Source organism: Pituophis catenifer, unplaced genomic scaffold (genome assembly GCF_029215685.1).
Source record: "Pituophis catenifer annectens isolate HBS135680 unplaced genomic scaffold, rPitCat1.0.hap2 SCAF_13, whole genome shotgun sequence".
Lineage (NCBI taxonomy): Eukaryota > Metazoa > Chordata > Lepidosauria > Squamata > Colubridae > Pituophis > Pituophis catenifer.
This window is the reverse complement of record NW_027256893.1, coordinates 12,850,444-12,872,966: the sequence shown is the minus strand read 5'-3', so window position 1 is coordinate 12,872,966 and position 22,523 is coordinate 12,850,444.

Below are 22,523 nucleotides of genomic sequence, written 5' to 3'. Positions count from 1 at the left end.
TGTAAAATCTCCATTCCCACCCCACTCCATGGGAAGGATACTATAAAATCTCCATTCCCTCCCCACCCCACTAATCTGCTTTCCAGCTCCATGTGCAGGGCAACAAAAGAAGACCCAGCTGATCAGCTGGGACTCGATCAGCTGGGACTCAGGAGGCAGCGAATAGATGGGGGCGGGGCTAGTCAGAGGTGATATTTGCTGGTTCTCCGAACTGCTCAAAATTTCCCCTACCGGTTCTCCAGAACTGGTCAGAACCTGCTGAAACCCACCTCTGATTCAAGCCTGTTTTCATTCTGGTAAACATGTTTCCAGAACATGATTGTTAAAATATATGGAAATATAACTAATTGTTAGCAAGACAAAAATTTTCTGAAGAATGCTTAACGCATTGTAAGCCGCCCTGAGTCTCCGGAGAAGGGCGGCATATAAATCAAATTAAAAAAAAAAAAAAAGAAGGAGGGAAAACCAACAGTAAAATTACCCACATTTATTTTACTGAGTAGCTCCTTAAGTGCTTGAACTGATAAGTCCTTGGAAGATTAATGGCAAAAATTAAATGTGAAATGTTTTATAAGTAAAATATGTTTGTTATAAGGGATATAAAATCAGAAGACAGGGATTGTTTCATAATCTTGTTAAATATAGTTTTGGAAGACCATTCTGCCTCTTCAAAAATATATGTACTGCAGATTCTTAACTCATTCAAAAGCTAAGAATGAGAGATAGTGAAATGAAATCTTCATTTTGAGATCCTCGTCCTTTCTCCTCCTCCTCCTTCTCTTTCTTCTGTTGTTTATCTTGATATCTTCCCTTATTTTATTTTAGCACTGTATTTATTTCTCTCTTCAATTGTCATTTAATCTGGCCTTTCTGTAGGGCATAAAAAAGACCTTTTCCCCCTTCTTCATTGAGACAAAACTCTCTTTCAAGAAGTGTATTTGTACACATGACTGTGCATGTGTACTTTCTCAAATATCAGAACAAGATGGATGGTCCATCAATGCCACATAACTAAGTTAATGTTGATTTGATAGTTCAGGGCTGCAGCACGCTACATATAGATTGTTATAAACAAGCTCAATTTTTAAATTAAGAATGGATTTATTAGTGCGTGGTGCTACAACATTTGAAGGATTTAGATCAGTAACACAATTGGGTTGAAGGAGAGGCATATCAAAGCTTGACAGGTTTGCATTGCAAATAATGTAATAAACTATTAGTATCATTAAAGAATAAAATAATGTAATAAATCATTTCTGTCCAGCAAGAGTAATGAAATACAGCTATACTATAATTTTATAAAGCACAAGAATCCAATGGAAAAACATTGATTCCAAAGATCCATCTTAATTAACTTTTGTACCAAATAAAGCATTGCACAGAGAGGAAAAGAAATGTATGGATACACTCATATCATGCATCAATATTCTTCCAGTTAACCGAAAAAAAAAATAATCATCAGATTGTACTATAAGAGAAGCTTTTTGAAAATGTTTTAAAAGTATAATAAATCCATGTATATAATAAAAACATAGTTGGGGTTATTGATACCAAAAAGATTAGCACATCAATAACATACCCTTAAATTATGTTCCTCCTTAATCAGATCAAGCTACATCCACCACAGAGTTGTTAGATTTGTGAAATGATATTTGCTACTAATATTGGATGGTTTGAGCACTGAGAAAGCAGTTGATTCATAGCAAAAGATATGGGGACAGCCAGTAAGCAGCAGGACTGAATATAATCAATACAAAATCAAATGTCATGCAATGAATTTAGAGATTTCAGTTCAGCAGGTGGGATTAACCTCCACCTGTTAAAGCTTTGATTTTAAATCATTACTTTAATGAAATTAGCACATTCCTTTGAAGTGTAAAGTCTGCATTTAGGTTTTCTTTTTTTAAGATACACAGGATCCTACAATACACAAATGCCAACTCTTAAAAGCTGGAAGAAAAAGGTAGGAATATCTCCAGGGGATTAATAGCAAAGATGAAACATCCCTGAAATTGATTAAGAGACATGAAGAAAAGAAGCTGAGATACTTCCATAGTAGCCCACTGGTAAGGTAAACATAATCTATCAGCTTTTAGAAAGCTCATATTTGTGAGTACTTAATTTGTGAGGGTCAGGAGCAAAAGCAAGCTTTTTATTACCATAAGTGAAAGATAAAATTATTTGAACCATGGACAAATTAATACTAAGTAAATTGTATGAGATTACCAAAGCAAGACCTCATTATTTTGCATGGAGTTCAGGCAAAAGAAATCAGCCTCAAAGTTTCAATGTTGGAAACATGCCTAGATGCAGAGAGGCAGCAATAGCAATACAGCCTAAAAGGTAAAGGTAAAGGTTCCCCTTGCACATATGTGCTAGTCGTTCCCGACTCTAGGAGGCGGTGCTCATCTCCGTTTCAAAGCCAAAGAGCCAATCAAGTTTGACATCTCTGCACTAAAGGAAGATTTTGTACACTGACTTTTATCTAAAACTACCAAATCCTTAAAAATGCATGTCATGCGAGACTAACGCTAGCTTTTTAAAAGAAATAAAACTGATCCATTGATACAAAGGAAATTTAATGGAAGTGAAATTAGAAGACCAGTTACCACTTATATTGGGCAACTGATTGAATATAACTATGATAAGTGATTAATTCTTAAGAACTGACAACCCTTTTACATTGTTAAGTGTCTGTCTGTTATGTATTTCCTGTAAAAAGCTAATTAGGCTAAATTTTGTTTGCCTCTCTGGTTTGTTCTATAAAAGGCTGAGCTGTTTGTTTTGGAGATAATGCATTTATAAATCAGTGAGACAAAATGGCCCCCATGACAGCACTACGGTTAGTTTGCTGAATAATATTGGCTGTATCCAAGCAACATTAATGTATGACTCAGAAAAGTCCATGTGAGGAATTTGTTTACTTTCAAAAGAAATATTTGTGGTAGTGCATATAGATCTCAGAGAAGAAAGGGAAAAAGTCATAAAAAAGTAGTTTGTGTCATTGTTAATCTCACATCCATGCTGATCAAAGGGAACGGGTAGGGAAATGTAATTTAAAATGGCTGCATCAAGTATTTAGGGGATATAATATAACATGGAAACCAGCACATACTTTAAAAAGATTATGGTAATTTTGGTTTTAGAAGAGGACTGTAACCAAGTATGGTGTACTTCTCATCTGCTACCTATACTCAATAGGCATTTTTAAAAATAATATTTGTACCCTGTTCACTATCGAGAACATCTTGTGGTGGGCTGCCATATGTAAAAAGGCCAGATATAACAGTAACATTTAGCAAAAATATTTAACTGAAACCCACAATAATCCTAAACTATAGGTGGTCTTTGATTTACAAGACTTGATTTAGGGACCATTCAAAGTTACAACAGGATTGAAAAAAGTAATGTATGAGCATTTTTCACACTTACGACCATTTAGCATCCCATGTGATCATGCTTGGGAACCGATTCATATTTATGACGGGTGCAGTGTCCTGGGGTCACGGGGTCCCCTTCTGTGATTTTCTGACAAGAAAAATAAATGGGGAAGTCACTTAACAACCATGTTACTAACTCAACAACTTCAGAGATTCATTTAACAACTGTTGTAAGGCAAGAAAGATTGTAAAATGGGGGCAAAACTCACTTAACAAATAACAGAAGTGTTGGCCTCAATTGTGGTCATAACTGTGGGAGTTTTATTTTTTTTAAAAAAAAAATCCATAACCTAACTTGTTCTTGTTGTTCAATTGCTAAATTGTGTCCCCATGAGCCACCAGGCTCTTTGTCCTCCACTTTGTCCCAGAGTTTGCCCAAATTCATTGTCATTGTGACAATGGCACTATCTAACCCTATCATTCTCTGCCGATCCTTTCTCCCTTTGTCTCCAATCTTTCCTAACATCAGGGTCGTTGTTTCCAATGAGTCCTCCCTTCTCATTTGGTGGCCAAAATATTTGAGCTTCAGTTCAGTATCTGTCCTTCCAAAGAACAATCAGAGTGGATTCACTTTAGGATCGACTGGTTGCATCTCCTTGAAGTCCAAGAAACCCTCAAGAGTGTTCTCCAGCACCACAATCCGAAAGCATCAATTGTTCAGCATTCAGCCTTCCTTATGGGCCAAATTTCACATCCATAGTACTGTGATATTGGGATATCAAGAACCTAACTTTTAGCCATTTATAATCTCCTTCCCCTCCATTATACTGTCTTTGTTGTAAGCCGCCCAGAGTCCTCAGAGAGTTGGGTGGCATAGAAATACGAATAATAAGTAAATAAATAATAAATAAATTTCTTCCACAGAATTATACTACAAAGACCATAACTTGTTCTATTCTTGAACATTTCACTTGAGGTATGGAATTCCTATTCTCCTAGAGATTTTTATTTTATTTGTCAATAACATATTAGGTAATAAGTATAAACATAGATTGGATACCTAAAATAGATACAAATAGAGGAAACATTAGGACAGGGACAGTAGGCACGTGGTGCTCTTATGCACACCCCTTACAGACTTCTTAGGAATGGGGTGAGGTCAACAGTCTTAGGTTAAAATTTTGGGGGTTTGGGGATGAGACCACAGAGTCAGGTAGTGCATTCCAGGCATTGACCACTCTGTTGCTGAAGTCATATTTTTTGCAATCGAGTTTGGAGCAGTTCACTTTAAGTTTGTATTTATTGTGTGCTCATATATTGTTGTGGTTAAAGCTGAAGTAGTCATTGACAGGTAGGATGTTGTAGCAGATAATTTTATGAGCTACGCTTAGGTCATACCAAAGGCAGCATAGTTCTAAATTTTCTAAGCCCAGAATTTCAAGTCTGGTGGCATAAGGTCTTATAAATATATATAATATATATAAATATAATATATCTTTCTTATAAATGTACAAAGATTTGGTTGAACAAATGCAAACTCTCTCCAGAAATCAGCCCTGAAGCCCAACTGGGATTTATTCACACTATCCAATTGCTTTGTCACCAGAATAGGCAAGCCACTATTTCTTGAGGGTGGAAAGAATTTGTGTTGGCCTCCATTAATCCCCCACTGACTTTCAAAGTGACCTCAAGGATGCAAATTTTGTGTTCTTTTCAAAGAACACTTCCGCCTTTGAGTGTTTCTCCCCATTTGTGATAAAACATTTCAGTTTGTTCCAGGCTAACATTTGCAGTTCATTGGCTTCTTTGTATAGGGAGGACTGCCTCGGGCCTTCATTTGAGCCAATGCTTACTATGCACTTTACTACTTCCTAGTCTTTCCTTTAACAGCAAAGTTGAAAATAGCAGAGCAGCTATGATCATTGTTTAACACCAAGAAAGTTCCTGCTTCAAAAACTCAGCAGAGATACTCAAAGATATGTGCACAGACACCTATATGGCCATTCATTTAGTATATATTATAAATCTGGGTGGAAAAGCCACGATGAAGCATAAAACAGCAATAGCAATTAGACTAGACTAGACTAGACTAGACTAGACTAGACTAGACTAGACTAGACTAGACTAGACTAGACTAGACTAGACTAGACTAGACTTGAATTGACTTGAATTGACTTGAATTGACTTGAATTGACTTGAATTGACTTGAATTCTTTATTGGCCAAATGTGATTGGACACACAAGGAATTTGTCTTGGTGCATATGCTCTCAGTGTACATAAAAGAAAAGATGCATTCAGTAAGAATCATAAGGTACAACACTTAATGATAGTCATAGGGAACAAATAAGCAATCAAATCATATTAGTAAACAGTCAATATAAATCTTAAGGGTACCAGCAACAAGGTTACAGTCGTACAGTCATAAGTGGGAGGAGATGGGTGATAGGAACAATGAGAAGATTAATAGTAATGCAGACTTAGTAACTAGTTTGACAGTTTGACAACTAGTATGATACCACTTCACAGTGCTTTACAGCCGTCTCTAAGCAGTTTACAGAGTCAGCATATTGCCCCCCAACAATTTGGATCCTCATTTTACCCACCTCGGAAGGATGGAAGGCTGAGTCAAACTTGAGCCTGGTGATCTTTGAACTACCAAATTGCAGGCAGCCAGCAGGCACAGATATACTGTAGCCCGCAGTACTGCACTCTAACCACTGTGCCACCATGGCTCAAAATGACCAGTAAATCAGCTTCTAAACAGTGCCTCAAAACACAGCCCTCCACAATGCATCATCCACATTTATTGTGTTTCAATCAAACCTCAGCCCAACGCTTGGAGGAAAGAGATACTTCTTTAAGTCCTTCTGCAAGGGTAGGAGAGTATGAGGCTGACAGAACTCGGGGAGATGTTTCACAAAGCAGGGTGTATATGCTCTTAGTGTACATAAGGAGAATAAAATACATTAATCAAGAATAAAAAGATACAACACTTAGTGATAGTCAAGGTTACTAATAAACTATCAAATAGTATTAGGAAACAAATAAAAACAATATAATTGAAAGATATAAGCAACATGGTTATAGTAATGTGGGAAGAGATAGATACTAGAAAGGAAGAGAAGAAGAATAGTAATGCAGTCTTAGTAAATTATCTGACATTGTTGTGGGAATCAGTTGTTAAGCAGAGTAATGGTATTTGGGAAAAACTGTCCTTGTGTCTAGTTGTTTTGGTGTGCAGTGCTCTATAGCGTCTTTTTGAGGGTAAAAGTTGAAACAATTTATGTCTAGGATGTGAGGGGTCTGTAGATATTTTCACAGCCCTCTTTTAGACTCGTGCAGTATACAGGTCCTCAATGGAAGGCAGGCTGGTAGCCATTGTTTTTTCTGCAGTTCTAATTATTCATGGAAGTTTGTGTTTGTCTTGTTTGGTTGCAGAGCCAAACTATATGTATTTTGGATATACTGGTTCAAATAAATAGATCTGTCTAAAATATTAGGATCCATTTTAGAACTTCTATTTCCTTCTTTGCATTTTTTCTGAATGTTTTGGCCTTCAAAACATCTGAAGAGAAATCTGTGAGCAGGCCTGGTGCTGCAGCAGTTATTAAAAACCAAGGCTACTGTTTAAACAGTGACAGTATCTGGATATGTTCCTCTACATTTAACACCCATCCATGGAATGGTTGTAGGGCTTTATAAATCAACTGAAAAACAGTATAGCAACATTTTTATGATTTTTCCCTCACATTTTTCTTCTCTTACTTCTCTTCCAGCACCCCACATCTTCCTGGTTTTGCTAAATTAGCTCAGTGCTCACCTGTAAATTTCAGTTTATTCTGGAAAACAACCGGTGGAATTGGTGAGGGAGAGGAAGAATTCTTATCAAACAGCATTGGCCTGCAGCAAGTGAATGAAGCAATGAAACACTGATAATTAAAGAAAACGGCAAACACATGGCTCTGTTTCAGTTTTTTTTTAAAAAAAAACATCCCATAATGTGTGTTTGTTCAGCTGCAAAAGGATAACCAGCTCTCTCCTGTGATAGTCTATTGCCTTAAGCATTATTGCTCATAAAACTCATGAGGAAATTCCACCTGTAGGTATTCTTCCACACATGCACATCTTTCTAAATTATTTACAAGGTCTATGAAATTTAGATTTCTGTTCTCAACTGCTTTAAGTAAACTTTCATTTTCACGGAGTGGGCTACAACAGTGAAATATTCACAACCGTTATGTGACAATAAATGAAATCAGATGGCACATGAAGTTGAGTTTGGTTCAACAGCAGTTTCAAAATTCTCTACCAAAATTTGTGAGGCAGAGAAAGATACAGTTTTTGAATGGGATTTTAGTTTTAATGGTATCAGTAAGAAGCCTGAGGAGACTAAAAACCCAGGAACCAAGAACCATGAGTTCTAATCCCACTTTAGGCACAAAGCCAGCTGGGTGACCTTGGACAAAGTCACCTTCTCTCAACCCTACAAAGAAAGCAACGGCAAACCATTTCTGAAAAACTTTGCCAAGAAAACTGCAGAGACATGTCTAGGCATTTAGACAATTTTTTTTATATACACACACACATACACAAAGAAAAAAAAACAAGTAGAAATGAGATCAATCAAATGAGGAAAAAACAGGTGGGGAATCTGAATAGCATCCCATCCTTAATAAATAAAAATACCATTTTTTTGCACTATAAGATGCACCTGACCATAAGACACACTTAGGTTTAGAGGAGGAAAACAAGAAAAAAAAATCAGGTAGAGCCTGAGAGGACCACAGATAGGTGTCCTCTCATATGCCAGCTCTGCCTATTGACTCCTGCACTGCGGAAAAGAGACAGAAGAGGCAGGCAATGACAAAGACTGAAGAGGATGGGTTCAGCACTGTAAAAGGACCCTGCCGCTGGAGCCCGGCTGCTATTCACCAAAGGACTGACACCGGTCCACCATTGGGGACCTCTGAGGTATAATACATTTCATGGTCTGTGATGCAATATTCACTCCATAAGACACACAGACATTTCCACCCACTTTTTTGGGGAAAAAAGTGTGTCTTATAGAGCAAAAAATGCGGTATATAGCATAGGAGTTACACCCTTTTCCCAGTGGTGGGATTCAGCCAGTTTGCACCACTTTGGGAGAACCGATTGTTAACTTTCTGAGCAGTTTGATGAACTGGTTGTTGGAAGAAATAATTAGGGCAGAGAACGGGTTGTTAAATTATTTGAATCCCACCACTGCCTTTTCCCCATCTTTGTTCATTTTGTCACTAACTTTTTCCAATTGCCATCTAAGTTCTAAGCAGAGTTGAAAGCTGTTTTGTTTCCATTGCACCATTCACTGGGGACTACTTATGAAACTCAGTCATTTTTTTCCTCCTGCCATAAAGAGAAAGGTAAGAAGACTAAAAATGTGCTGTCATATAGCATTTCTAACATTGTATATTACACAAGGGTAGGCTAAAAGAAAAGCCATTAGAGAGGGCATATATGAAAAATGGGCAAGAATAGATGAGAGATAATAAGTTCGGCCACCACTTTAGGAGAGTTGGAAGCGTCTCAAAATATTATAGGAACAAAATGACACTGTTAAATCTGATAGAAAGAATCTGCTCTTTACAATAGAAAAGTAACTAATATTTTGTGAATTATTGCAGATGAAAAGTTGTTGTTTTAACCATTTAGTCGGGCCTGACTCTTGGCAACTTTATCAGCAAGTGCTCGCCATCCTACTCTGTCAAGCATAACTTCTTTCAATTGTTGGATGTTCAGCTTTGTCAGAGTATGGATATTCATTGACTGGAATAGATCAGCCAATGGGGACTGAATGGACTCTATATTGCTATTGTACATTTATCTTCATGTATTATATGTATATAAAGAAGTTAACGAATCCTTCTGAATCAGTCTGCCTGTGTGTGCTTCCTGGATTTAATTTCTTTAACAAACTCTGATAAGTTTTGTATCAGATTTGATGTTATCAAGCCAGTGTGTTCTTTGCTTGCCCCTTCTTTTTGTTCCACTAACCATTCCTAGTATCCTTGCCTTCTCCAATGAATTTGCAGGCATGGCATGGCCAAAGTAAATCAGACATAGTGTTATGATTTTAACATCTAGTGATGTGTCTGGTTTTATGTGATTTAACACCTCTCTGTTAGTTACTCTGGCTGTCCATGGTATACACAATCATTTATGCCAGCACCACAATTCAAAGGCGTCAATTCTTCTTCCATCAGCCATTCTTAGTGCCCAAATCTCAATAGTACCTAGCTTATTAAGTGCCATGTAAGAACATGCTTGCACAATGAATGTTGATCTTTGAAGTCTGGAGTAGAGCCAGAGAATAGAAGAACAAGAACAGTTTAATTAACTGCATAGGGAGAAATGGAGAAACCCAAATAAAGGTCAATGGATTTACCCTGGGAAACTAGATCCACCTGTTCAAATTAATCTATTAAATGAGTCAATAACAACAGTGCCTGATATCTAACTACCCTTGGTTGATTTGAAAAAGCTAAGGAAGATCCAACCTGGTTAGTATTTGTATGTGAGATCAGTTCAAATCCACAAGGTGTAGACTAGACTGGCAAATTCCCCCCCCTCCCCAGAAAAAGGGGAAAAAAGATAACACATCTGGAAGGAAGCAAATCTACTTCCAGTACTGTTGACAAGAAAGCTATATGGATGTGTTTGTGGCATCATCTGGTGGTGAGCTCAACCCAAAAAGAGATTTTCCTTTCCTTTTCTTACCTTAAGAGTGAAAAGGCTGCAGTAATGGAATATCACCCAAGTTAAATGCCCTATAAGGGAGAGGTTTTTTTCCTGGATGAAGTTGTGTGAATTCGGCTTTCTTTCTTTCTTTCTTTCTTTCTTTCTTTCTTTCTTTCTTTCTTTCTTTCTTTCTTTCTTTCTTTCTTTCTTTCTTTCTTTCTTTCTTTCTTTCTTTCTTTCTTCCTTCCTTCCTTCCTTCCTTCCTTCCTTCCTTCCTTCCTTCTTGCGCTTTCTCGCTTTTTTGTTATTTATTGTGCACCATCATCATCTGAAAATGCTCCTAGTTCTTTACAAATGTGAGAATGAGCAATACATAAAATACCTTCAGGATAAAGTTTTGGATTTTTTTGCATGTTTTTTTTAAGTTTTGGTTGAAGATCGTTAAAGAGAGAAATCCAACCTAGAATTAAGGAGAAATTTCTTGAAAATGAGAACAATTAATCAGTGAAACGACTTGCCTCCAGAAGTTGGGTGTGGGTGCTCCATCACTGAAGGTTTTTAAGGAATAGATTGGACAGTTATCTGTCCAGAATGCTATAGGGCAGGGATGTCAAACTCGCACCCCGTGGGTTAGATGCGTCACACGCTGGCCACGCCCACGCCCAGTTTAGTGAAGGAAAAAAGTCACAATATGTCATGTGATGCCTCTGTGACACCGTATTGTGGCCCGCCAGTGGCCTGCGCAGATCGTAGCTGATCCCAACGACGAGGAGGCTGGTGTGATGTTGCGCCAGCAGCCTGCGCAGCCGGCGCTCGCATCGGACAGTGAGGAGGCCAAAGAGGATGTGATGCCAGAGGCAGAGACTCAGCCAGGGCCTTCAGAACCTCCAGAGGCTCCTTCAAGTGGAGAGAGCGAAGTGGAGGAGCCTCTCCTCAATGCTCAGACACGCAGGGCTGCCAAAAGGCAGGAGTGGCTACTCAGGAGGAGGTCTACTCGAGAGTAGGGCTTGAGAATAATTGGCCACTCCCTTAGCCTATTTAAGTCACATGCAGCTAGTGCTTTCTTGCTAGAAACAACATCTCATTACAGAGCATCTTGGAGAGCGAGCGACTTCTCATATCTGGTTTTCTGGGCTGGTTGCCAACCTTTGTAGGACTTTTTTCTTAATAACTTTGATAAGGACCCTTTGCACAGGAAGCCTACATTTTTGAAAGGGGTTTGTTTGGAATTAAACAGTGTTTGCAAAGCTTGGTGTGTGTCACATTCTCTGGGAATCCAAAGCTGGGGCAGAACACACCGCAAGTTTGACACCCCGGGTATAGGGTCTCCTTCTTGTGCAGGGCTTTGGACTGAAAGAACTCCTAGGTCCCTTTCAATCCTATTATTCTATGTTCTATGCACAGGGATGGGTGAATGGAAGGTCACTGTTGGTAATTCCATCTATTATCAACAAAAGATAAAACCATAGGGTCCCATGAAAATATTAGGAGAAGCCAAACACTACTATAGATGTATATATACACACACACACACGATATATAAATTTTTGCATCTTTTTGAAAACAGGAATTCTGCATTGAAAAAAAAATATTATCTGAGGCCAGAGGTGGTATTCAGCAGGTTCTGACCAGTTCTTAAGAACCGGTTGCGGAAATTTTGAGTAGTTCAGAGAACTGGTAAATACTACCTCTGACTGGCCCTACCACCATCAATTCTCTGCCTCCCGAGTCCCAGCTGATTGGGAGGAAATGGGGATTTTGTAGTAACCTTCCACTGGAGTGGTGAGGGAATGGAGATTTTACAGTATCCTTCACCTGGAGTGGGGAGGAAATGGAACTTTTACAGTATCCTTCCCCTGGAGTGGGAAAGGAATGGAGATTTTATAGTATCCTTCCCCTGCCATGCCCATCAAGCCATGCCCACCAAGCCATGCCACGCCCACCATGTCACATCCACAGAACCAGTAGTAAAAAAAAATTGAATCCCACCACTGCCTGAGAATCACAGAAGTTTAAGAATATCAGAGGCTGCATAATTAGGTCAGATGTTGTGCATGAATTTTGCATTATACTATAAGCCAAAAAAATATGTATATCTGTGTAGATTTGATTGCTTGCTGTTACTAATTATTACTAAAACGATCCTATGTTTGACAATACTGACAATCGTGCTGAGTCTGCCGTTTGCCATTCCCACTCCTGTAGATTACTGCAGGTAAATTTGGCATTTGATTCTATTTAATTCTCCAAGGGGAAAGAAACAAAATATAGGAAGGAATTCAATTGCTACACGAGCATGTAAGAGCTCAGAGAGTTTCCAAGGCTTGACCATTAGCATCTGCACACACCATCAATTATTCCCTCTTGGGACATTGAAATCAAAGATCCATTAGTCCTGTATTCAAAGATGAAACAAAATAAGGGGTTGGGGGAGAGTTTGAGTGCAGGATATCTCTGTAGAAAATGTGTCTATACCTTTTGGGATTGCCTTGTTGAATGATGAATGCAGTGGCAAGCGCTGGATAGAAAAGAAACTTGCACACTTAGCAACTCTCCTGAGTAGTAATGATAGTATGCATCCATTTGCACTGCATAATTGTTATCCATTATTATGGGTTCCTTCAAAATTACTAAAGGGGGAAGCATGAAGCATTATCTAAGAGGCAATAATGGATGCTCCTTTAAAATATAGAATTGTCCATGGCTTGATGGTATGAACCCTCTCTTAACAATTATAAATGTATGGGTTACCTTGAACCAAAGCTAAGGATAAATAGGCTTCTGAAATTTGTCATAGAGAAAGAAGTGAGATTAATTATTTTTCAACTTTCTCCAAGAGGAAAATTCTCAAGAGTTAGCATCCTCTTAACAGTAACAACAGCTCCACTAAACAATTAGTAGAGATTAGTAGCACAGCCACTGCCATAATTTTATTATTATTATTACTGAAAATATCACAAGGTGGTATTTAAATGTAATCCTGCCTTTAAAAAAATCATGGAGCTTATATACTATTGAAAAGATGCATGGAAACTGAAGACAAGAAAATCATGCACACCCCTTTCTTAATCTATTGTTTTCTTACCTTATTGAAAAAAATATCCCATTACACAAACAAACAAACAAACAAACAAACAAACACCTCTCCAGTGAAAGAAGCAAAAGAGAAGTGGTAGAGGGAGAAATGAAAATAAAATTTATCTGACTGCTGCTGTTTACCCATTGTTCCATTATTTGAAACCTCTCTGACTTTTTCACATTCGAGGGAGGGAGGGAGGGAGGAAGAAAAGAAGGAAGGAAGGAAGGAAGGAAGGAAGGAAGGAAGGAAGGAAGGAAGGAAGGAAGGAAAAAGTGAGGGAGGGAGGGAATAGAGAGAAGATAGGGAGGAGGGAGGGAGGGAGGGAGGGAGGGAGGAAGGAAGGAAGGAAGGAAGGAAGGAAGGAAGGAAGGAAGGAAGGAAGGAAGGAAGGAAGGAAGGAATCCCTGTACAATGTAAATGGGATATTCACACAGTCTTCCTGGCCATTTACTAATAATAGAAGTGCAAGGACATTGTGTTCCACCCATGAAAATTTCAGTGAGGTTCTCTTCTGCTGACCAAATAGTATAGAAACATTTTCCTGTTTTTTCTTCTTCTCCATTTTATCATATGACATTGCATCTGGTAATGTCCAAGATGTTCTTGGTGATGGCTTCCGGATAATTTTCAGGTTAATGCAAATCAAACCCATACACCTTAAAAGTAGCTACTGATTTTTCTATTCAATTATATTTTTGTCATCCTTAAATAGCATTTCTCATATTGGAAAGAAGTTTTCTTTTTAGTCCTTATTTCATCAATTCTTCCTGTAGTGACCGGAGTTGGATGGCTTATGCCTTAAAATAACTAATTAACTCACCTTGATTTTCCATGCAGTTGAGCAACAGCTACTGGGTACAAGAATAGCATTATTTGATATGTAATTAGAATGCCATTTTACTTTTGACAACCAACAGTAAATATAATCACATAGCAATTAGCAAGTGATTATGCCCTTACTACCTGGATCCATGTTCAAACTTTAACTATCAAGGAAGTCACCCGAACCTAAATCTTTTACAACGAAGGTCCAATGAATAACTATTGATGCAATTAAATTAGGTAGAACAAATGATATCCCGTTTATACGGATCATACTGCATTATTAAGGCCATAGTTTCAAAGAATTAAAAAGTACTGTAGTTTAGAAAAATCAAAAGCAGTGGGAATAATCATTGTAACAATAGTAGTATCAGAAAAAAGTAGAGATCAAACATGAATTATTTTTGGTTATTTGGCTACACAACCTTAAGGAAAATCTGCTGAAATACACAGAAGTAAAAATTCAGGAATTTTAGGTTTTGTACACATGCTGTCTTTAACAACTTCATATTTATTTATTAGTCCAATTTATATGCCGTCCTTCTCCGTAGACTCAGGGCGTCTTACAGTGAATTATAGCAATAGCCTGCATACTTTTTTGTATATACCTGCTTATTAGGGCTTTCGCTCCCCCCCAAGCGGTGTTGTTCTATACAAAGTTGGCTTATTGCCCCCACAATCCGGGCCCTCAATTTACCTACCTTGAAAGGATGGAAGGCTGAGTCAACCTTGAGCCTGCTGAGATTCGAACTTGCACTAATTGCAGGCAGCTGGCAGCTAAGTGCTAGCACTTAACAGCACTTTAGTCAGCTGCATCACCGAGGCTCTGTCCATTCCTTTAACAATAGTAGTACATGTAGTGCTTAACTTATAACAGTTTATTTACTGTGACTGTTCAAAGTTATAACGGCACTTGCCACCAGCAAGATTCGCTAAAATGTATAAGAACTCCTCCGCCAATTGTTGGAAATGCAACCAGACTCCAGGATCATGCTACCACATGTGGTGGATATATAAGAAAGCAAGGAGTTACTGGGAGAAAATTCATCAATGGCTAGAAATGATAACTGAGCAACATATTTAGTTCAAACCAGAAACGTGACTCTTAGGTAAATTGTTGGAAAGTTATGACAAAGCAACCATTTACTTAGTGTTACATATATTGACAGCAGCTAGAATTACGTATGCTAAATATTGGAAAAATGTGAATACCCCACCGGATGATGACATAGTTAGAAAAATTTGGGTTTGTGCTGAAATGGACAGATTAACTTTAAAAATTAAAGATAAAGAAGACTCAAAATATTATAGGACATGGAATAAATTTTATGAATGGATAGAGACAAGAGGTAGAAATGAGAGGGAAGTTTATGAATGTCAGTACAACAAAGATGTCTAAAACTATGGATATAATATGGAAAAATTTGTAAATAAGCTAATGTAAGTAGAAACTTAGTTGAAGTGTTATTTCTCTTTCTTGTTTTTGGCTGTATTGTTGCAATTACTATTAACATAGTATAGTTATAGTTATTAGCATGTATGTTAAGATTTACCATGGATCTCTCTCTGGCTTTGTTTTATTTGCATTGTTATTCTGACATGGTACTGTCATTTCAATAAAATAATATAAAATAAAAAGTTACAACGGCACTCAAAAAAGTGACTTATGACCATTTTTCACAATAGAATGTTGAAAGTTTTCTTCCAAAATGAGAATTATAACTAAGTTTTCATGATGCAGTATGAGATAGAAGATTTGCATGTCTATATTAAAGAATTATTTCCAGTAACAAGGAGCTTCCCATCCTAAGTACATCTAAAGGAAAGGCATACTGAAGAAAGATACCAAAGGAACATTTTCAGATCAGCAAGGAGGACATCTGGAGAGGTTGCTAAGTAATGGGAAAATATTACATGGAAACTGAAATCTGCCCCAAACTTTTACAAAATCTCAGTACAATCTCAAAATATCTCTCCTGAAACAAAGAACATCGCATAGCCCATATAATACCAAGAAAAGAAATTTTGCAGGGAAGCAGAAGACAGATTTCAGCAGAGGATTAACAAACATACATTCACTGTTCAGTTTCAGATCCTTTTCAGGCGTAAGGCCCCCACTTTCTGTCAACCCCATCTTTAATTAGGCAATCAGACTTCGACTATAATGATGTGTCATGACCTCCTCCTCCGTTTTCCAGCTGTTCATTAATCAACACAACTGCACCATTTGAAATGGGCTCTTGCAATTATGAGACAGGTATTCTAAAGTGTATCAACCTCCCTAATGTCAAAACATGTAGCTTTTCAAAGAGCCCCACTCCAATTAGTACTTACATAATTTGTATGTAAATCTACCTATTAATTACAAATATGTTTGCATGCAATTAAAGGCAACTATTTTTAAACCATATTGCCAAAGGGAGGAGGACTCATTCATCCTGTATGAACTGAGATGGTAGCTGTAACCACTTGTTTCCCTTTTCAGAGATTTCTGCGTCTTACGAAAAGTGCCATCATTCAGTGCCCTTTCAATGTATTGAATGGGCACTCATCAGAAAGTATTCTGGTTTAGGGAGGGAGGGAGGGAGGGAGGGAGGGAGGGAGGAAGGAAGGAAGGAAGGAAGGAAGGAAGGAAGGAAGGAAGGAAGGAAGGAAGGAAGGAAGGAAGGGAGAAGGGAGGGAATAAAATAATATTCAGCTTCCTCTCCAATATTTACCCTCTTTATATAGTCTCAATGAATATTTGTAGACTAAACAATGCAGAATACAATAAGCTTTTCCAGGAGACGGAGTGATGATATAAAGACTTGTAAGCAATTGGGTCTATGATTTTGCAGAAGGTTAGAATATACATTTATTAATAAAGTATTTTATTTCTATAAATTTTATAGGAAGATTTAAACATATTTTGTTGCTGGGAAGCAACTGAAAATTGCAAGCCTGTAATTTTGTGGGTGCATTCCTAAAAGATTTTAGGAGCCAGAAAAAGTGGAATTTGGAAACTGAATTCCACCAGCAGATCATGCATTTACTTATTTATTTCCCACCTTCATTCTTGTTATAAATAACTGAACTCTGGAATAAGGCATCCCAGATGTGAAATATGGAATCAGGCATTCTGTTGTTTCTCCATATATTTCCTCCCACAGAGCTGTTGCAGGGTTTAGGACAAGCCCAGAAAGTAGGTTCCCACACGACACAATTTTTTTTATATCCTTTGAAGACAATTTCTTCTCTCCTGCCCCTTTCTAATATTACTACACTGAAAATCCCTGGATCCTCTTGCAAATTAATTGAAATGCAAATTAGATGAAAATGTGAATTCTCTGGTATGATTGCTTTGTGCAAATTATTTTGACACCGACCATCTGTATCTATTGACAAAAGCTTTTGAGTCCCTGGTAGTACCTCTACTCATTGCTAAGTCTCAGTCTATAAATAACAGTTTTAATTCCAGACCTGATAAAACAACTTAAAGTCCATGGAACTGCAATTCTGCTGAATGTCTTTTTCATTATGCTTGTCTGTATTTTGATCATATATGATTATATAGTTTTCAGAGAGTGGAGAAAATTACACAGTAATTTAGAAAAGAAAATCGACAACCAAGTTTGTGCTTTTCAATTTGGAAAGAATTTTCACAGAGACTAGCTGTTTGCACCAGTTGTAAGTACTGTTTAAATCCATTGTAAGCTGATGTATCTTTCAAATAAAAGTGATTTTATTTCTTTGTTTCTCACTCCTCTGAGTGAATTCAAATCAGCCTGGGGAATTGCTTCCATTACAGTGAGGTGGAGAACCCATTGCACAATCGATCATACATAACTTGGAAGAAAAGCAAAACAAAGCATGAATAAACACGATGATGATGGATATTATTTAGAACAGATCAGGATATGGATTTTTTTGAATGAGGAAATAATTCTGGAAAATCTAATATTCAGCAATATCAATAAAATATAATAATATATGAAATCCACTTTGCTGTAGTGGTTAAGACTGTGACTTCTAGTTCTGCCTTAGGAGTGAAGCCAACTGGGTGACCTTGGGACAGTCATTCTCTTAGTCTTAGGAAGGAATTAACTGCTTTCAAAATTTTGACAAGAAAATTGCAGGGACCTGTCCAGGAATTTGCCAGGGGTCAAGGCTGACTCAAAAGTGCACATGTGTTTTTCTAAAAAACAAAAACTCATAAAATAATCAATTAGGAGGAACAGAGAATCTAGTTGGAAGTATAAAGGCCATGCTGATTCTCTAATTGCCACACTAAGACCAACATCTCATGGCTACGCTGAAGATCTAGGATGCCATATGGGACACTGGGAGGAAAAAAAAATGTGGTTTAATTTCTTCTAAATTGAAACCAGAATTCTGCAAGTGAATTCTTGCAGAATGGTTTAATTTTCTAGAAAGGTTCTGTTTTTGCTTTGTTTTAAATTTCACTCATTGTGCTCTAGCAGAAGAGAGACAGTAATATCATTTCCTTTGCTTTCCTTCACAGATCTAGACATAGGCTTAATAATCTCAATGACACTTATTTATTGGTTCAATTTATATGCCACCCTTCTCCAGAGACTCAGGACGGCTTACAATGCGTTAAGCAATAGGCTTCATACTTTTGTATATACCTGCTTAGTAGGGCTTCCCCCCCCCCCCAAAGCGGTGTTCTTTTTTATACAAAGTCAGCTTATTGCCCCCACAATCCGGGTCCTCATTTTACCTACCTTCGAAAGGATGGAAGGCTGAGTCAGCCTTGAGCCTGGTGAGATTTGAACTTGCAGTAATTGCAGGCAGCTGGTGTTACTTAACAGCACTTTAGTCTGCTGCGCCATCAAGGCTCAGTGAAGACTTCTTCACTGCATGCCTGTGGAGCTTCTCAGTCATCCGGGTCATGGTTGTCCCAAAGCTGCTTTTTTCAAAATGACTTTTTTTCCCCTTTGAAGACATTTCGCTTCTCATCCAAGAAACTTAGTTCTGAAGAAGCTTGAAGAAGAACTGAAGAAACTTCTTGGATGAGAAGCAAAACAACTTCAAAGGAAAAAAAACTAACAAAAAAGTCTAGTTGCCTTTTGAAAAAGCACTTTGGGGACTTCTTAACTGCATGATTTTATGCCAAAATAAGAACAGCATCAGCACAAAAAATGGAAGATAGCTTCACGTGCTTTTTCATCAACAATCCACAAGCTCATCTCAGTTTCTAGTTGTTTAGCAAATTTGGTACATTGGTTTGCATTAACCCAAGCAAACAAACACACACCCTTTATAAGAATTTTGGACTATTAATATGGGGCAGAAGTATAGAAAAGTCTACCAGATAAGATGCAAATGCTTATTCAACCAAAACTCTTAATTATCTGACTAGGAGAAATGCCCCTTGCAAAAGAAAATTAGCACACCCTTTAGGATAGCTTTTAACATTCTCTCCTTTATATCAGAGAAAGGGGGAGGAAACAGAGTTTTTGTTTACTTTACCACAGGAAACAAAACTAGAACCCTGGAAACTAGAAGATAACACTCAACAAAGATACTCACTGTTTCAATAAGCCAAAAGGAAAGCTTTAGGAACAAGAAGAGTGCTGATGCTTGAAAAGCTAGTATAGCTTAAGTTAACTTTTTTTTTGATTTGGAAGTACAGAGTTGCTTTCCAATTAAAAGCTCTAATTGCACATTAATCGCCCTGGGAGTTTTCTTAGTTTATTCTTCATTCTTTCCTTTCCTGTTTCCAAAAGTTAGCTATGATATTCCAAGCCAGTTGCCAAAACAGTAGACTTGCTACTGCAGATAAGTGACAAAATAGAAGCAAACTTTTCTTGGACTTTGCGACAGGAGGAAGACACCCCAACAATGCTGTACATTTGGTCTATTTGGGGACAGGTCTTGATCTAATAGATTCAAAACTCCTTTACGGTACTAAAAAGTATTGGAATTGTATACATGAAGCAGTTCAATTTGGCACTATCTGGCAAACTGATGGAAAATGAACTAAAAAAAAAATCAAAACATATTACAAAATGTAATATGTTTATTCTGCCTGGAATCCACAATGTATATCAGACTTTAATACAACTGAGCGGGTTCAGAGGTATTTCACGAGAAGAGTACTTCATTCCTCTACTCATAATAGAATCCCTTATGCCACCAGGCTCGAAATTTTTAGCTTGGACAGTCTGGAACTGTGCCTCCTGCAGTCTGATCTAAGCATAATGTTAAGGAATTTGCAGAGTAACCCTTGAGTAGCAAGGGTGTGTACATGAAAGCGATTGAGAGTAGTTACGAATAAACACAGTCAACACACAGATACACTGAGTTGTGTTTACTTTCTGGAAATAGTAAGGCACAGTCCAATAAACAGTCCAGGTCATACAGCAAAATGACAGTACAGGGATAATCCAATAACAATGTCTTCTTACCAGTCATCGTAGTCATTCACAATAAACAGTTCTTCTGGATTTGCAAACAGTAGCATACAGAGATATCAGAGAGCAAGAACAGGAAAGAGAAACAAACCATGTTTCTAGCTCCCTCTTAAGGAGATTGGCTACAGACCAAACAAAATTGTCTGCTACAATGTCTTACCTGTCAACGACTTCTTCAGCTTCAACCCATAATAATACATGGGCAAACAATCAATACAAACTCAAGTTAAACCGCTCCAAACTCGATTGCAGAAAATACACCTTCAGCAACAGAGTGGTCAATGCCTGGAATGCTCTACCTGATTCCGTTGTTGCATCCTCAAACCCTGACAGCTTCAACCTTAAGCTGTCTACTGTGGACCTCACCCTATTCCTAAGAGGTCCGTAAAGGGGTCGTGCATAAGCTGTCCTACTGTCCCCATTTATTTGTATTCATTTCCTTCGTTCATGTCCATGTTCATATTTATACCTGCTATCTTGTACATGTTTGACAAACAAACAAACAAACAAACAAATGTAGCCTTTCCAAGAGACACTAAAATATAGAGTCTTCCTAAATGATTTATAATCAGGCTAAATGCCAAATTATTGTTATTATGGAGACCTCCGTGCTCTTTGAGCTTGGTTGTTTTCTTGCAAATGTTTTATTACCAAGTTTGATAACATCATCAGTGCTTTACTTGGTAAAGAAACGTCAGCAAGAAAACAACCAAGCTCAAAGAGCACCAAGGACCCCCACAATTCAATGCGGAGCTACAAATATTCTGTCAGAATTAATAATGCCAAATGTACCCATCACTGATGTGCAAGAAGGCAATGTTCCCCTGATATATTTAGCAAGATAATTTCTAGATTCTAAGGCAGCATAACCCAGATAAGCCTTTCCCAGTTGAATGCTCTTCAGGATGTATCAGGACTACGATTTCCAGAGTTCCCATTAGCAGTTCTGGCATGGAATTCTACACAACATGTTGGATGGATACGGTTAAAGAAATGTAAAAATACTGAAGGCTAAAGAATAGTAAAAATTAAAGTAAAATGAAGCCTCCTGAAAGTCAAGTTCAGTTCCTAATAACTACACAGTAGTAATGCAATTAAAAAAACAAACAAAACCATACTAAATCTTTAATAATTTAAAAGCTTTATCATAGAGATTGTCAATCTATGCAAATAGATACAGCAGCATGAATATAATCAAAACCTTGATTGAATGGATAATTTCTGATACCAAAAGCTTAAAAAGCTCAACCCCAACTTTGGAATGGTGTTATTGTTTTCCACAACTGGGGTAAAATACCTTACTTATAAAAATTGTGCATTGGGTAGACTAGGGCTGATTCAGTTCTATAAGCAAGTCAGAATCCAACCTGCAAGGATTTGGCAGTCTCTTTCTTTGAAGCCGATCTTCTTTATTCTATTGAACATTGATAACAGTACTTGTGATTGCTGTATTTGCAATAAATTGAACTGATACTTGGGACTGTTATCTGGCATTTTAAGCTTCATTATTAGCATTTTAAAAAGGCAATATTAGCATTTTTAGCATGGCACTCTTGCCTTGCTTTGAAGTTCAGGAAACAAGTTTTCCTTTTAGCCAAAGCCATTTCCCTTTTATGTGAAAAGAAGAAGGAAGAAAGAATAGTTTATTTAGAAACTAATGTTGGAAGAAATATCCTTCCGGGTTCAGTTCCAAACGGGGAGAAAGACACTGGAAACATGGTGGCTGTTTGGATAGATGGTTTTAATGGTGGACAGGATCACATGCCTTGATGATGTTAGTGAAGAAGAAGAAAAGGGAAGAGATGCTGAGAGTGCCTGGGTTTTATGCCCTCTCTGAGCTTTTGAATTTGAGCTTGGTTTCTGATTGGTTGTCAGACTCCCATGGGGCCATGCAGGGGCAACTCTGTAGGCTTTCCTGAGTCCCAGGCTTAGCTGAACCTTGTTGAGTGATGCAATCTCCCCAGGTGCCATGTGGTGAGTTCTGTTGCTAGATGGGTAGAGGGCTAATCCTATCATGTCCCGAGGGCCACATCCCAATCCCATCACCCTGGAGCTGAAGTGGGGGAGGGCAGGGAACTGCAGGAAGCTGCTTTGTCTTTAAAAACATG